The sequence below is a fragment of the Ochotona princeps genome, chromosome 10 (genome assembly GCF_030435755.1).
Source record: "Ochotona princeps isolate mOchPri1 chromosome 10, mOchPri1.hap1, whole genome shotgun sequence".
Lineage (NCBI taxonomy): Eukaryota > Metazoa > Chordata > Mammalia > Lagomorpha > Ochotonidae > Ochotona > Ochotona princeps.
In genome coordinates, this window is record NC_080841.1 from 59,681,533 (window position 1) to 59,698,072 (window position 16,540).

The window sequence follows — 16,540 nt, forward strand, 5'->3', positions numbered from 1 at the left end:
GACAAGTGGTAAATTCAACTGAGCAACAATGTAATGAAGTTCAAGTGCTAAGTACAGAGTGAGAGCATAAATCCATGGCTTGAGTTAAGAACTCAAAGAATATCCGCTAAGTCTTTTGTACAGAAGTAAACGTATTGAGAAAGAAGACCTGACTTACTGTTGCCTAGGGGAAATCCAACAATATCTGACTGTGAGTTGAAGATACCAGAATTGGAAGTCAACTGTGATTTGAAAATTTAGCCTTGAATCCAGGCCAGCTATTTTACATTATCACTGCCTTTAAGCATTTGGGGAATTATTTTAATTTTCAATTTGCTTCTATATTGAAACCCCTCTCAGAGAAGCTGGAATTGAGACTAAGCGTGTTTAAGTAATCTATAATTACTTGATCTCACTCACAGATGGAAGAACAAATGCTTCTTTTGTTAAAAAAAAAAGGCAATTATTTTTCTAATAAATACCTCACTGATTTGAAACTAGAAGATCACTTGAGAAATTAGAATCAGAGTATACAGTCAAGATGTTGCAGTTAACATTTATATTTTCAGGGGAGGATTGCAGTTTAAATGTGTAATAATTATCATATCATAGAGAAAACAACCTAAAAATTTTGAGTGTATTTTTTTTTGGTAGTTGCACTTTAGAAGTTGGTGGAAAAAATCCCCAATGTTAGGAAAATTACTCGCAGTATGAGAGTAAATTTTGCCCACGATTACTACAAGGTTTGCATGATAAGGGTGGCTAGAGGAATGCTAATTGTTAATTATAAGATTTATCTGGTTCCTGTCTGGAGTAACTCCAAACTCTGCCACAAAATTTATGAATATCCATAGCAGTTAGCATACAACTTAGTGTGCAAAACAGCTTTGTATTACTCCCATTAATATTCCTTCTCCCATTTATATTTTTCATCTCATCTCTATCAAGGGTTAGTTTAATCTATCTGTGAATTTAAGACATTAAAGTATGTTGGTGTTTCTCAAACTTTCAGATCCATCCAATCCATCTGGGGTTAGGATTCTTGAGGTTCCCGGGGCAGGGAGCTGAGAGCCTGAATTTCTACCTAGCCCCCCAAATGATGCCAGTGATGCTGTTTTGAAAGCTTTCAATGTTCCTTGACTACTTAACACCCCATCAAGTAACAAACATTTGCTTTCTTTTCATTTAGCTTCTTGAACTGTAGTTTGCCATCAACAAATGAGACAAATTGTTGGGAGCACTGCACGTGTGCCCTGCCCTAAGGAGAGCCTGGACCCTACTTCCTCTTGGAGACAGGTTTCAGGAAGTGCCCTGTGATTGGCCCTTTACTGCTTGCCTCAGGCGTGTAAGCTGATTGGAGGATTGAGAGATAGCCAGGGGCCTCGGGGGAGGGGTGAGGAGGTTCTCTGTGTAACGGAAATAACGGACTTAACTGACTTAACTGAAGGCTTCTGGGTAACGGATTTAACGGATAGGAGGGATATATAAGCCAGGGGCTTCTGCCCCAAAGGAGGAACTGAAGGTTGAAATAAAAGTGCCTCTGAAACGCTCTCCAGTATCGGGTGATTTCTTCCGTGGGACGGGAGACACCGATATCTGGTACCGTGACTCGGACAGAAGTTAGCTGGTGAATACCAGGAAGGTAAGTAGCTGAGCAGATCGCTCAGGGAGCCGCTTACAGCGGGAATTAGTTTACAACTGAGCCTTTTGCTCAGGAAGCCGCACTAGGCGGGGACGTGCACGTCAGGTTCGCAGGTTAGCGACAAGAAAAACAAAAACAAAAATAAAAAGGTTCGCGGTTGGCGACAATAAGGTTCACGGTTGAGTGACTAGAGAAAAGTTAGAGCAATGGGGAATTTGTCCTCCACAGTGCGCATGCAACACCTGCTGCAGAGATTGTTAAGTGAGTCAGGAGAGTCAAACTCGGAGGATAAGGAAGAGGCCTCTGGAAGTGAGTCTTCTGAGGATCCTTCACCAATTAAAAGCTTGGCTAAATGCTTTGCTCTGATAGTAGTTCTTGGGATGCTGATTTTGTTAGTCAGGCCTTATATTGCTACAGGTGGCCGCTTTTTGATTCATACAGACCTCCATTACTTGACCCTAAGTTTTCTGTTGCCTTGTTTTCTACCTTTTAAATATCTTTTTAGTATGATCAGAAAGAAAAGGTCAAGAAAAAAAAAAAAAAAAAAAACGATTTCATCTCTTGTAATTCTTAAGGTTTCATTTGTGATGTTTTCAAAAATGTAAAATTTTATTGCAAATAATTTGTTATAGAAGTTAACTGTAATTCACTATTAAATTATTTCAAGGTATAAGTTAAATTAATGTATCTTATATAAAGCATTTTTATAGTTTAAAATAATTCTTGTGTTTTCAGCGGGTTATCAAACTTCTCACTGCTTTAAATTGGTAAAGATTTTGTATTTGTTTTAAAGGTATTTGAATGATGATTTCATGTCAATAACGAAACCTAACCTATAATGTGTTATACTAACAACAACAAAAACCTTCTTCTAGATATTTTTAGCCATCCTTAAAGGGGCATCCAAGAATTCAAAAGTTTCCAATTCTAGGGTTTCCCTTGGTATTCTTATGAGGCCTCAAGAATGCCAACGGATTTATCTCCCATTTTGTGGAGACAGTTAATCAGGTTGATTGGATTAAGATTATTGCCAAATGTAGTAAAATTTTGTCGTATCAAACTGTTGTATACATCCATGGAGTTGTGAAGGTTTAAATTTTAGTTTGCAATGATGAAAAGATTTCATAACGGTGACTTTTCTTTCTCAAGGTCTTTGTTCAAGACTATTTACTTGATGATTTTACAGCTACTGGTTTCTGGAGAACACTACTATTACTAAGTTTGATTGAGAATAATTTTTTTTAAGTCTCCAAAAGCATGTGTCTGTGTGTGTGTGTGCGCGCACATGTGTGTTTTAATGTTTGTCTTCTGTATATTCTAGCTTTTGTGAATTAAGTTTAAACTTCCTGTAGGAAACATTTTAAAAAGCAGGTAAATTAATGCATACATATAATTTGCATATCAACAGCAAAAGCAGGTTGCCTTGAGCTCTGAATTCTGCAGACACTCCCAGAGCTTTCTGATAGGATTGTAAAAATATCTAAGTGATTTTAAACCTTTGCTACAAATTCATTTACTTTGAATAAGATTACTAGTTAACATGGATTTCTTAAATTTATGTAATTTAAATTACTAATAATTATTTTCAAAATATATTATATCATTGATACAGTTATTACTAACCTGTATTACTGCCTCATTTATAACAGGAAGTAGGCCTTTGGGATAAACGTTTAGTAAAGCTATTATTTGACACTTTTCACTTTATACTAACCCTATAAGAGTAAGCAACCTGGTACCTCAGACCCAAGGCCCAGATCCTGTCCTCATTTGGGGGTGAGGATCAGTCTATATTTTCACAAAAAACAAAAATGGTTCGAGGTGGATTCCTGAGAGGCTTGTCCGGCAAGCTCCTGCTGCTGAGTCTTGTGAAAGCTCGGGTACTGGCCAAGATGATGGCATTTGAATCGGAAGATCGACGGGACAAGCAAGTATATTAGGCTTTTATATATTATATATTAGTATTTGTTAAGCATTTAGGTCCTGATATTTCCTGCCGGTTTCTCCTTAAACCAGACTATCAGATTGTCTGGTGTGTGACCCCAGCTGTTGGGGGTCTGGAGCTCTTTTTATAAATAGCTCAATTTTTGCCCATGCTTTTTCTTAGAAGGTGACATACCAAGAGTTTTGTTCAGACACTGCGCAGCGTAATGCTGCTGCAGAAAACCCCCAGTGGAATTTAGAACAGGCAGTGGGGATCTACAGGGATGTCTCTCCAAAGTTATTCAAGGAGCCAATGAGCCTTATGTTGATTTTGCAGCTAGACTTATTCAAACTGCCTCTAGAAATTTTGGGGAGGTGGAGTCAGCAATGCCTTTGGTAAAGCAGTTAGTGTATGAACAGGCTAAAAAATGGTGCTGAGAAGCAATAAAGCTGTGGAAGCGTAAAAAAAAAAAAATTAAAACTATGCTATATAAACAGAAAGGGGGAATAGGGATCAATATAGATCCCTAAAGGACAAGCTAGTTATTATTGTTTCAGGTGAGTATTAATATTAGTAATTCTACTGTGCCATCACCCTGCATTGTATTGACTAGTTAAACCTTAGGAATAGTGGCCATTCTTTTACAGATAAAAAACAGTACATTTAGAGGACATAAGTATTCCTACTAAAATCCTATGCAGAGTATAACCACAAATTCTTTTGAGGTGAAGCCTCCGTTTGTGCTGTGGAAGCAGCAATGTCCATGATTTTTGGAGGTCAGTTGCAGAATTGCTTTTATCCGTTTGTGCTTCTTGTTAGCAATGCTAGTTAGGCAGAGATTCACTTAACTTGTGGAATAGATTGTTTTCTTTCAGAATGTTGGAATACAACTGAGTACCCGCTGGCTGTGGTGATGTGCGTGCCCACCTATTTTCCCAGAACGATGACAGTTAAAGAAAACGACCTGTCAGTCCACCTGCGGCCAGAGTATGACTTCGGGGTTACCGCTGCCACTGTAACAGCAATAGCTACCGGCGGTTATGACTGTGTACGCCCTGGCGTGGCAGATCTCTGTGGTTCTTCAGACACAGGAGCAGTTTAACCAACATGTTTGGACTGGCTTGCTAATCATAAGCTGATGAGTGGACTTAAGAACAGGTGGACATGTTATCTGAGGTCCTCTCAGTTTCCATCTTGCAGCTAATCTATTTAGAAGCCTTTCAGTTTATTTGAATGGGACTTGAGATGTTTAGTTTGATAATTTACACGGTTTATTTGTATGGGACTCGGGATGTTCAGTTTGATATAATTATACATATGGTAATCCTGTTCAATCTGTATCTGCCCTGCCCTGGAATGCTTGGGTATTGTGCACCAGTAGGGGTAGATGTTCAGATATATCAGCTTTTGCATTTATTGATAAGGTAGTGATAAAAAATTGTAATTATAGTAGTAATAGTTCTAGAATATGGGAAGATGTTAAAGTTAATTGCAGTTGTGATGTTATCTATACTGCTATTTATGTATGTGTACAAGCTCCATTTACCTGGATTGTGTGTTACTCCTTCTATTGTCACCAATGGGTCCCGAGCATTGAATTTGCCCAGAGAGTTATTCGCTATAAATAGCACCAAAGTAGAGATTGCCACGGTAGAGCAATGGACAAATTGGATACTAAAGGGTCTTTCCTTTGCACGCCAATGGGCCGGTATAGTAGGCCTGGGCCTTATCTTATTTTTTTGGGGGTCTGCAGATGCTTCATCTTTGAGTATGGCATCAGCAGCAGCAACAGCGGCTGCTAGTGCAAGCTGTGCTTGCCCTTCACAACAGAGAATCCCCAGAAGTCTGGCTAGGCATGTTGGACTGGTAGTCAGAGACGGGTAAGTATCCGAAAAGGCTTTACCAACCTAAGACAGGCGCCACGTTCCTAGCCACGTGGTTAGCCCATGACGGGTAAGGGGAGCCTGAACTCGGAACACCTAAGACAGGCACGGTCCCTTGCTTAATAAAACAAAAAGGGGGAGTTGTTGGGAGCACTGCACGTGTGCCCTGCCCTAAGGAGAGCCTGGACCCTACTTCCTCTTGGAGACAGGTTTCAGGAAGTGCCCTGTGATTGGCCCTTTACTGCTTGCCTCAGGCGTGTAAGCTGATTGGAGGATTGAGAGATAGCCAGGGGCCTCGGGGGAGGGGTGAGGAGGTTCTCTGTGTAACGGAAATAACGGACTTAACTGACTTAACTGAAGGCTTCTGGGTAACGGATTTAACGGATAGGAGGGATATATAAGCCAGGGGCTTCTGCCCCAAAGGAGGAACTGAAGGTTGAAATAAAAGTGCCTCTGAAACGCTCTCCAGTATCGGGTGATTTCTTCCGTGGGACGGGAGACACCGATAACAAATCTTCAAGTTTTGGGGAGCAGGGAATGTGGTCTAACTGGCCAGAGGTAGAGCTGAGATCAAAGTACTCCATTCTGTTAGTGATGTTTGATTTAGACACTCTGACCCTCAGTACTTCTAAAAGACAAGTGAACCACTGTGCAAAAATGTGCACAGCAGCTTTTTTTTTTTCGCCAAACCGAGAACAACCCAGGTGTTCACCAAAGGGTGAACTAATTCATATTTAGCAAAATAAATGAATGAAATAAATCAATTATTGTCTCATGTGGGAAAAAAAAGAATGATTTTACAAAACCAATGAGAGCAGAGTGGTGTGCCTGGTTTGTTTTTTCTTATCCATCATTAAACACTTCTTGCTGTTCATTTGGAAAGGTCTGGCTCACTCCCACAATGCACACAGCCCTGGTTCTGTGCTATCTGGGTCTAGAGTCCAGCTCAGAACTCCATCCCATGTAATGATCTTGGACAAGTTATTGATACTTGCTGTGCCTTGGTTTCCTTATCTGTGAAACAGGGAAACTTTTTCCTAGGACCATTAAGAAGACTTAGTGAGTTAACCTCTGTGAAGTACTGATGTATGTGTTTGGTACACAGTGAGCATAAAAGACATATTTGGTGACCTACCACTTGAACCCAATATTTCTTATTTTGGCCTAGATTCATTTATCTACCAATGAAATATATACATACACACACACACATATATACATATATATGTATATATATTCTGTCTGCCGTATGTTATTCTTCAAGGATCATAACCCCAAATATTAATAAAGCCTTACAAGTATACAATTTTAATAAATTCTAAGTAGTAGGAATTAAATACTATTTTATTTAATTTAGTTGCATGTGGGTATTCTAGAGGATACAAAGCTGCATACCACCAGGTCTGTCCTTAGGGCTTGTAAAGTCTTGGGATGGGCATTTAGCCTAGTGGTTATGATGTCCACATTTCACATTAGAGAACCTGAATCAATGCCTGCCTCTTCCTCAGGCTCTCACCTGCAGCTTCCTACCTGCAGACCTTGGGAAGCAGCAGATGATGGCTCAAGTAGCTGAGTTCCCATCACTCAGATGACAGATCTGAAGCAGGCTCCATGCTTTGGCTGGGCTGAGGACTTGCTACTGCAGACATTTCAGGAATAAACCAACAGGTAACAGTTCTCTCTGTCTCTGTCGAATAAATGAATCAAAATAATTTTTAAAGCCTTTAAAATGTTCAGGTTTGGGGGGATAGCATATACTCACATAACATTTTAATATAATACAGGACCATCACTGACCACAAAGATGGATAATATCTTATTGCTTCCTGTCCATGGCTCTCCTACAAAGCAAGAAAATCCAAGTGGTTATTTCCCTGCTTTATTGCTTCCATTTTATTTAACTCCTAAAGACTTAATTTTAATCTTGCTGAAATTATTTTTCTTAAAGTAAGATGTGAGTATTATTATTTTCCTGATTATAAAAGCAATATATGAAAAAGCATGAGTTTATCTCAAGGAAGTTCAAGAAAACAAAAGGAACAGTAATTACTTTCTAGAAAGGGACATAAGCGAGGGAGTCTTAATTACTATTTTTGTTCTTTTGTATCCGTGAGATCGTGTGCCATGTGTAACTACTATGTTTTAAAGATAATTTATAAATTAAGATGCATAATATAGAAAGGTATAAATCACTTGTCATATTTCATATTTTGCGCAGTGTATTTCTAGGTACCATCAGAGTCCAGGATTCCTCAAAACAAGACGCACAATTTTTAAAAATGTTTTTATGTCCAAAAATACACAGCCAGAACTTAATTTTTAATGCCTGTTTTGTGTTCTGTTGTATGCACATGCTTTGGTTGATTCAATTAACTCCTACAGAAGAAAATTTCCAACAGTTCTGGTAGGAAAACTTTTATGCATGCAAACTTAGGCCACTGGCTCATTATTTTCTTTCATTATACTTCTAGAAGTTCAATTGCTGGACAAAGGATTCCTGTGTTGGGATTTAAAAGAGGTCAGGGTGTGAGTGAAGACATGAGCCATTTCTTCCCAAGTTTCCCTTTCCAGAAGCAAGGGTGTCTGTGCCAACAAAAGCAACAGGACTCCTCTCACACCCTTGGAAGAGATGGGAGAACTTATCTCCATTGCCAGATGTAATGTACCTGGTAGGAAAATGGTGGAAACCGTGAGATGGCAAATTAGCACCAAATTATAATGCAGATTCCTGGCTGGATTTTATTTTTTATTTGTCTGCTTTTCAAAAGGAAAGTCCTCACTTTGTCCTTGAAGCAGCTTTATTGTTCTATTAATGCACTTGGAAGTAGTAAGCATTGATGTTGTAGTGAATGTTTTTCTTAATGGTGGTGAAGAGCTACAGTTTGAACGGGAATCATAATCGGATTAGATCTCTAAGCCTGATGATGCTTGGGTTAGATCATGTACTCAAGAAAACTCACACAGAAAGTCGAATTTAAAGCTAATTGTGGTTCAGTGGTATGGGCATTGCACCATACGAGTTCAATTATGATAATGTAAAATTACTCTGGAATAGACATTTGCTAGCAGAGAACTTGACATTATTGCATTTTACTAATCTATTTAGTAGTTACCTTTTGGGTAGTCACTACTCCAGTTTCTTGCTAATTACGCTTAGCTTCAAAATAAGAGGATCATGACTTGTGTGGGAATGATGTTAAATTACTAATGAGTTACATGTGAGTTGAACAGGAAGCTGATTTCTTGCTGTTCAAATTTGTAAAGTTTCCATCTTAGGATCTTACTTTGCTGGAAACTGTAAGAATTGGAAGATACATATCCCCTGCTGCTGAGCAGTGCCTTACTAACTGAGCAGTGTTCCTAGAAAACTTAGGGTCACAATTCACAGCAGTCCGTGCTTCTGCTAGCCTCCTGCACAGTCCTAGTGTAGCCAGGAGGCTTTTAGAGAGGTTCCTCTCTACTCTGCAAATGCTAGTATATAACTGTGGCATTGTAATCAGAGAGGACTGACCACTAGGGCATAATGTCTGCTTAGAAATCTGTTTTTAAAACTTGTGAGCCCAAAACAAGTTCAATATTATTTTTCCCCTTAGAAGCACATGAGCACCAAGAGAAGGAAGACAACAGGAAAGTCTGACCTCAAATCCTTCAAGAGACCACAACAAGGATTAAACAAATGGGGTTGTTTATCTTTTCTTTTCTTTTAATTTTTATTGGAAAGTCAGATACACAGAGAAGAGGAGAGACAGAGAGGAAGATCTTCTCTCCAATGATTCAATCCCCAAGCAGCCTCAAAGGCCAGAGCTGCGCCAATCTGAAGCCAGAAGCCAGGAGCTTCTTTCGGGTCTCCCACGCATGGGTGCAGGTTTCCGAGGCTTTGGACCATTCTCGACTGCTTTCCTAGGCCACAACCAGGGAGCTGGCTGGGAAACAGGGCTGCTGGAATTAGAACTGGTGCCCTTATAGGATTCTGGTGCTTGCAAGGTGGGGACTTTAGTAGCTAGGCTACTGCACCAGGCCTGTGTTTTTATTTTCTTTATGAAGTAAAGTGGTCAGCTGCAAGGAATCTCTTGGTTTCTTGTTTGCTTAGGCAAAAGAGCCTTTCTCAATTACAATAAGCACAGTAATAATCTCACTGAAGATTTTGGGCATCTTGACTGTGTTCCTGCTTTGTGTACGTGTACAGACTCCATGAAGTTTATAATTTATGTAAATCATGTTCATGTGAGTCTTAGTCAAAAATATCTTTTAAAAAAAGATTTATTTTATTTTTATTTGAAAGGCAGAGTTACAGAGAGAAGAGTAGGGGAGGCAGGGGAGAGACAGACATTGACTCTTACATTCTCTGGCTCACTCCCCAAACGGTTCTAACAGCTAGCCCTGAGCCAATCTGAAGCCAGGAGCTTCTTTCCAGGTTTCCTACATGGGTGCAGGGTCCCAAGAACTTGGGACCATTCTCTGCTTGCTGTTGCAGGCCAGAGAGCTGGACACGGAGAGCAACAGCTGAGACTCTAACCAGTACCCAGATGGGATGCAGGAGCCATAAGCAGAGTTAGCCTACTATGCCAGGCTTGATGGCCTGGACAAGGAAGGTATAGAGGTGAATGGATCAAACTTGGGGTATCTTTTGAAGGTGGGGTCAAAAGCACTCTTAAGGGATTGGTGTGCGGGTGAAACCACTGATTGGGGCTCTGGCATTCCATATTTGAGTGCCAGTTCAAGTCTTCCCTACTCTGCTGCTCAACCAGCTCCCTGCTATATGCCTAGGAAGCAGCAGGTGGAGGCTCAAGTATTTGAGTCCCTGCTGTCCAACTGGGAGGCACAGACGGAGTTCCTAGCTGATGGCCTTGGGCTGTTCTAGACAGTTCTTGAAGGCTTTTGGAAAACAAACTGCAGATGGAAGATCTGTCTGTATCCCTACTTCTCTCTCCCCTTCTCCTTCCCACCCTGTCACTTGCCTTTCAGATAAATAATTCTAAAAATCACTCTGCACTGTATGTTGAATAAGATGTCAATATTCACTCAAATTAATTTAGTAAACTCCCTAAAATTAATTATGTAAAATAATAAATCATCAAAAATTGCTAGTAAACCATGGTGCTCACTCTTCTGGCAGTTTACAAATATATTGTTTATTTTTAAAGTCTATGTCTGTATACTTTCAAAAATTAAGAAGTGAAGATACACTCTACCCCTGAATCAAAGATGGCCTTCCAATGAAATTGTTAAATATATCTTGACAATAGGATGCTGGATTTTCTACCATTGTCTATAACTACAATGTCATGATACACTTTAATAGTAGAATGATTTTGAAGAACTATACTTTTAATGATATAGGGGAGATCAGTAGTGGAAGGGGAATTGGGGAGGGGGGAGAGAAAAGCCTTGAGCCTATGGAATTATATCATAAAATAAAAAAAATGTTTTTAAATTAAAAAATACAATAACATGGGCCTGGCACAATAGCATAGTTGCTAAATCTTCACCTTGTACATACCGGGACCCCACATGGGTACTGACTCATGTCCTGGCAGCCCCACTTCCCATCCAGCTCCCTTCCTGGGAAAGCAGTAGAGAATGGCCCAAAACCTTGGGACCCTGCACCTGCATGGGAGACCTGGAAGAAACTCCTGGCTCCTGGCTTTGGATTAGCTCAGCTCCGGCCATTGCAGCCACTTGTGGAGTGAACTAGTGGATGGAAGATCTTTCTGTCTCTCCTTCTCTTCGTAAATCTGAACTTTCAATAAAAACAAATATTTAAAATGTAGTCATAGGGTTTTGTAATATAATATTAAGAAATACCAGAGCAAAACAGTGGAACTAAGTGGGCCATAGACCCACTCAGCTCACTCTTTTACAGAGCAGTTGGTCATAGAAGATTCGAGATCAGTATCTGCCCAATCATGGCAATGGCAACATGAGGACCATAGCACTACATGTGGGTTATTGCAGCATCTCTGAACTTCCTTTTACCTGGTTCCCAGAGTGCCATGTCTGTGAAGGAAGAAGAAGCATAGAACACTGTGGGCACAGGATGGGTGTGCAGAAATAGGAGAAGGGATTCTATAGTTAAAGAGGAGCAATGGAAAATAACTTTCATCAAATATCCTTTGTAACCACCAGTATTAGTCAAACTCTCTGGAGAAACAGTCAGTAGGATATGTGCATGTCTATGTCTGCATTATTCTGTGCATGTCTTTAGGAATCAAGTCACTCATCTATAGAGGGTTAACAGGTGTTTCACACAGCAATTGAATTTCTATTTTGTATGTACACATTCCATATCGGAGTTACTGGTTCCAGTCCTGGTTACCCTGCATTCAGTCTAGCTTCCTGCTAATGTGCATCCTGGCAGGTAGCACGTGGTGTCTCAGTTAATTAAATCTCTATCATCAACATGGGAGATCTTGATTGATTTGATTTGAGGCCTGGCACAATTCTGGCTATTTTGGGCATTTGGGAGAGTAAATCAGCAGTTGGAAGATCTCTCTTCATTGCTCTATTAGTCTCTCTATCACTCAAAAAGAATGGAAAAAAGATTACTCCCATTTGCTGTTTAACTCACAAATGTCTGAAACATGTCTAGCTAAGGCTGAAACCAGAAACTGGAAACTCAAACCAGGGCTCCCATGTGAGTGACCAGAAACCAATTACATGAGCCATCACCACTTCCTCCCAGTGTCAGTAGAAAACAGGAGTTAGAACTGAGACAGGAACTCACTCAAATGTGGCACACAGACATCTTCATCTTTTGGCCAAACCTTTTTTTATAAAGCAATCCAGTCAGGGTTGCTTTGGAATGCAATGTCAGTGCACGAACAAGTATACTCACAGAAGCCCAATATAAAAAAATCAATTAGGAACCTAAATATTAGTTTTGAATTGTTCTTTAAACTTGAAAATGTGCTGCTGTGGAGCTGATCATAAGAAAGACTAAGAAAGTTAAAGGAAAGACTTTCCTTCAACTCCCAGAGTTCCCTAGTTTGGGAATCATATTTCAGGAACCCTCAGCGTTACCAGCTTGTTTTATCACTGAAATTCAGATTGTCAAAAATAGATTAGATATTAAGCAGCCTTAGCAGCCCATTTCTATGACTTGCACACAGCAGGATATCTACTGTGTTCTGGGATGGCAGCCCACCAAACAAATAAGCCTGGGGAGACACACCAAGGACTCCTGGAGCACATGAGTCACTCAGAAGCTAGGTCAACAGCTTTTGCTTTCAAAAAGCAAAACCCATATTGTCCTCCCTGTTCTAAGATGATGAAATATGACAAATGATAATGAGTTGCATACAGTCCAAAAATGTCCTCATGATAACATCACACGTTTTTGCGGAAGGGAGCAAGAGGCACAGCACTGCAGAATTGACATCCCAAAGCAGCGTCTAATCCATTACATGCGCTGCACATAATGGCTGCACAAACTATGGGTCAGATTCAGCTTCTGCGTTTTACTGCTTTTTTACTGCTAAAGATTTGCTAAATCATTTCTGTTAGCTGACAAGGGGAATGAAGGAAAGACAATATATGTATTTTCTTAACCAGAAAATACTGATTCAACATGAGTTATACTGCTTAGAATCAAGGGGAAGATGGAGATATTTCCATCGCAAAGACTTCGCAAGTTTCACCAATTTTCTTTCTTCATTTGTGTATGTGTGTGTTTAGCAGTAAAGGTATGCCAACAAAAGACTCACTTAGAAAGATCAGCCACATTTAAAAGTTTGAAGCTCGGCTCTATCTAAAGCCCAAAAGATCTAAAACCAAATCATAATTGTAAAAACAAATCATGTCTAGGACACTGTGCAGAATAAAGCAGTTGAAAACTTGCAGTGATGTGGATGATAGTGTTGCCTTATGATACACCTGAGTTAGGAAGGGACCTGCCTAACAATCTTTATCAATTCCATTTTGTCCAGAGACTTTCATTAGACAAGAATATATTGAGTCTTTTTGATCCAAATCTAAGTGAATGAAGACTCAGTTTGAGCCCTGGAACTTTTGTTGGACTATTTCTGAATTCTAGGTTAGGCTGCTGCTATGGTCTCTCTGGTTTGGGTGAACACTCAGTTTATTATCAGACACGATGAAGAGTCAAGAAAACACATTCTATCCAACTCAAAGCTGCTCACTAGTCTCTAGGGCACTTTTGTAAAGTAATTTTAAGTAAAACAATCAAAGTAATTGCAAAGTAAAACACCATCTCCATTTCATTGATAGTAAATTTGAAAATTGTTAATGATCTATGTAGGTGGGCCTGGTGAAGCCTAGCGGTTAAAGTCCTTGCCTCGAACACACCGGGATCCCATATGGGCGCTGGTTCTAATCCCAGCGGCCTTGCTTCCCATCCAGCTCCCTGCTTGTGGCCTGGGAAAGCAGTCCAGGAAGGATCAAAGCCTTGGGACCCCGCACCTGAGTGGGAGACCCAGAAGAGCTCCTGGTTTTGGATTGGCTTAGCTCCAGCTGTTGTGCTCACTTGCGGAGTGAACCATTGGGTGGAAGACCTTCTTCTCTGTCTTTCTCCTCTCTGTATATCTGCCTTTCCAATAAAAATAAAATAGACCTTTAAAAAAAATCTATGTAGGCATCCCATTGGTATTTTAATGTAACTCTTTTCATTCTTCTTTTTTTCTCAGCACTTTGCTCTGCAATATTCTTTTGAGGATTCAGCTCATATGAACTGAAAGCAATTTGTTTAGGAGCATGCTAATAGTGCAATTGTCTGCTTTTCAAATTGGGCATTAAAATTACTTTTAGGAATTGACAAAGATTTAGTTTCGTTGAAGCAATTCACATCTGTATCAGTGAAGGCTCTGTTTTCAGTGAATGAAATTTGGCTCAAGGACTTTTCTTATCCTATTAATCATTTGCTAGCCTCATTCTCGTTTTAGAGTATTTTGTGCCTTTACAGAGAGATGAAATTATTGAGTAATGAAACAAGAAAAAAGATAATAGCAAAGAAAGGAAGAAGAATGAAATCAGAGTCAGATAGGGTGAAACACCAGGGTAATATATAAAACAAATTTGGAGTATGACATGACTCAATCTTTCCACAATTATTAAATATGAAGTTGAAAATAATATAAGTGTATACTGAAACTTTAGGAACAAGTTGCATTTGGAGTAGGTGGCTGAAGAACATATAGGAGACCTGAAGCAGGTGATGTTTCTTAAATCCTGTGTTATGTTCAATCTCTGTACTTCTCTGAGAAAGAAAGTTAATCTTCACAATAACTTAGAGGGGCAGGAAGAGGCTTCTCTGTATGATGCTTACATAGAGGAAAGTGAGGGATGGAAGGAGGGGAGTGAAAGAGTGTGAAAGAAAGGAGAAGCAAGTTACTAATGGCAGAGCTGAGACTCCCGAGCAAGGCCTTCTGGCATCCAAGTGCAGGTGCACATTCGACAGAGCGGTGCAGTGTCTTCCGAGGCTTCCAGTAAATTTGATATAAAGTTTAACACTAACTTCTAGTATTGCCTTACTTTCCAAGCTTCAATTAGACTGCTTTGTCTCTGAATGTAAGTTTTAGAATACAAATGTACCACGTAATACAGTAACTCTGCTACTTACTAGCTAGCTAGCTTTGAGCAATTATAAATAAGTTTCTAGTATGTAAAATGGATCTGATGATAGTTACTACCTCAAGAGTTGATGAGGGTTAATTAAGACAAACGTGTATATATATATATATATATATATATATATATATATATATATATATAAAACCTCTTAGTACAGAGCCTGGAATGTTATATGTAGGCAGGAAACTTTAGTTTTGTGTCATTGTTACTATTCTGACATTCAGAACATCCTCATTATTTTTTCTTCTCCAATTTAATTCCATTAAGGTCATGGTCAAAACTCTCATTAAATCCAACTCATTAAAAAAAAAACATTAATGTTGATGTTGCCCATAAACTTATCCCTGGCCTTGCTTTTTATTTTGGCCTTTTCCCCTGTTGCTGAAAGACCCATTCTGTAAATTATCCTTAGTTTCTGGGATCACTATTGTCATAAACAATGGGAATGTTGGTTAGGGATGAAGAGACTAGGCCCCACATCTCTACTGCCAGAGTTCATATTCTGGCTCCAATGCTTTCTAACTATGCAACCAAGAGCAATTTGTTTGTTTTCAGTTTTTTTCATATATACCAAGTGCCTACAATAAAGACTTACTGCAGAGCTTGGAAGAAAGCTTGGGACAGAAAAAAGAGTTCAATAAATGTTAACTGTTAGTAATTCTCTACCCAAAGCAAGTTTGGCCATAGCAACCTCTACTACATTGTTAGCTTGGATGCATTTGTAACTATGTTATCAAGGTTTTAAAATTTAGGCCAGGCGGGGCAGCCTAATCATCAAAGTCCTAGCCTTTCATGCCCTGGGGATCCCATATGGGTGCCGGTTTGTGTCCTGGTGGCCCCACTGCCCATCTGGCTCCCTCCTGGGAAAGCAGTCAAGGACTGCCCAAAGCCTTGATACCCTGTTCCCATGTGGGACGCCCAGAGGAGGCTCCTGACTCCTGGAGTTCAGCTCCTGCAGGGAAAATCTTCCTTGCTTATTTCTCCTCCTCTATGTATATCTGCTTTTCCAATAAAAATAAATAAATCTTAACAATTTATGCCATTCTAAGAAATTGATTTCTCATAGCATAAATGAAAGGCAAGAAAGGAACACAAGGTAGGTAGTTTAAGAGTCAATGGAGTGAATTACACTATTTCTATTGGTTTAAAAAAGCCTTTAGAAAACATCAGTAAAATTTCATAGGAAATAGAACTGAAAGATAAGGTTATTTTGGTACAGTTTTGAAATCCATGCAGCCTTTTCATTATACATTTTTTATGAACATCTTGAAGATTCCCTCATATGCTTGAATTTCAATATTTAGTTTTTGCACCAAGACAAACTTATCTTTTGATTTCATTTTTTTTTTTGCAAACTTTTTGCTGCACTCTTGAACAGCAGAATTGTTATGAGGACAAGATTCAAAACAATTTTGTACTTGAGAAGTTGTAATGTGGGTGACAGCAGAGTGACAAATGGTGATGAATGAATGCATTTCCATTACAGCACTCTGTGAAGGGGTGAGATTCAATTCAACAGGTCCAAGC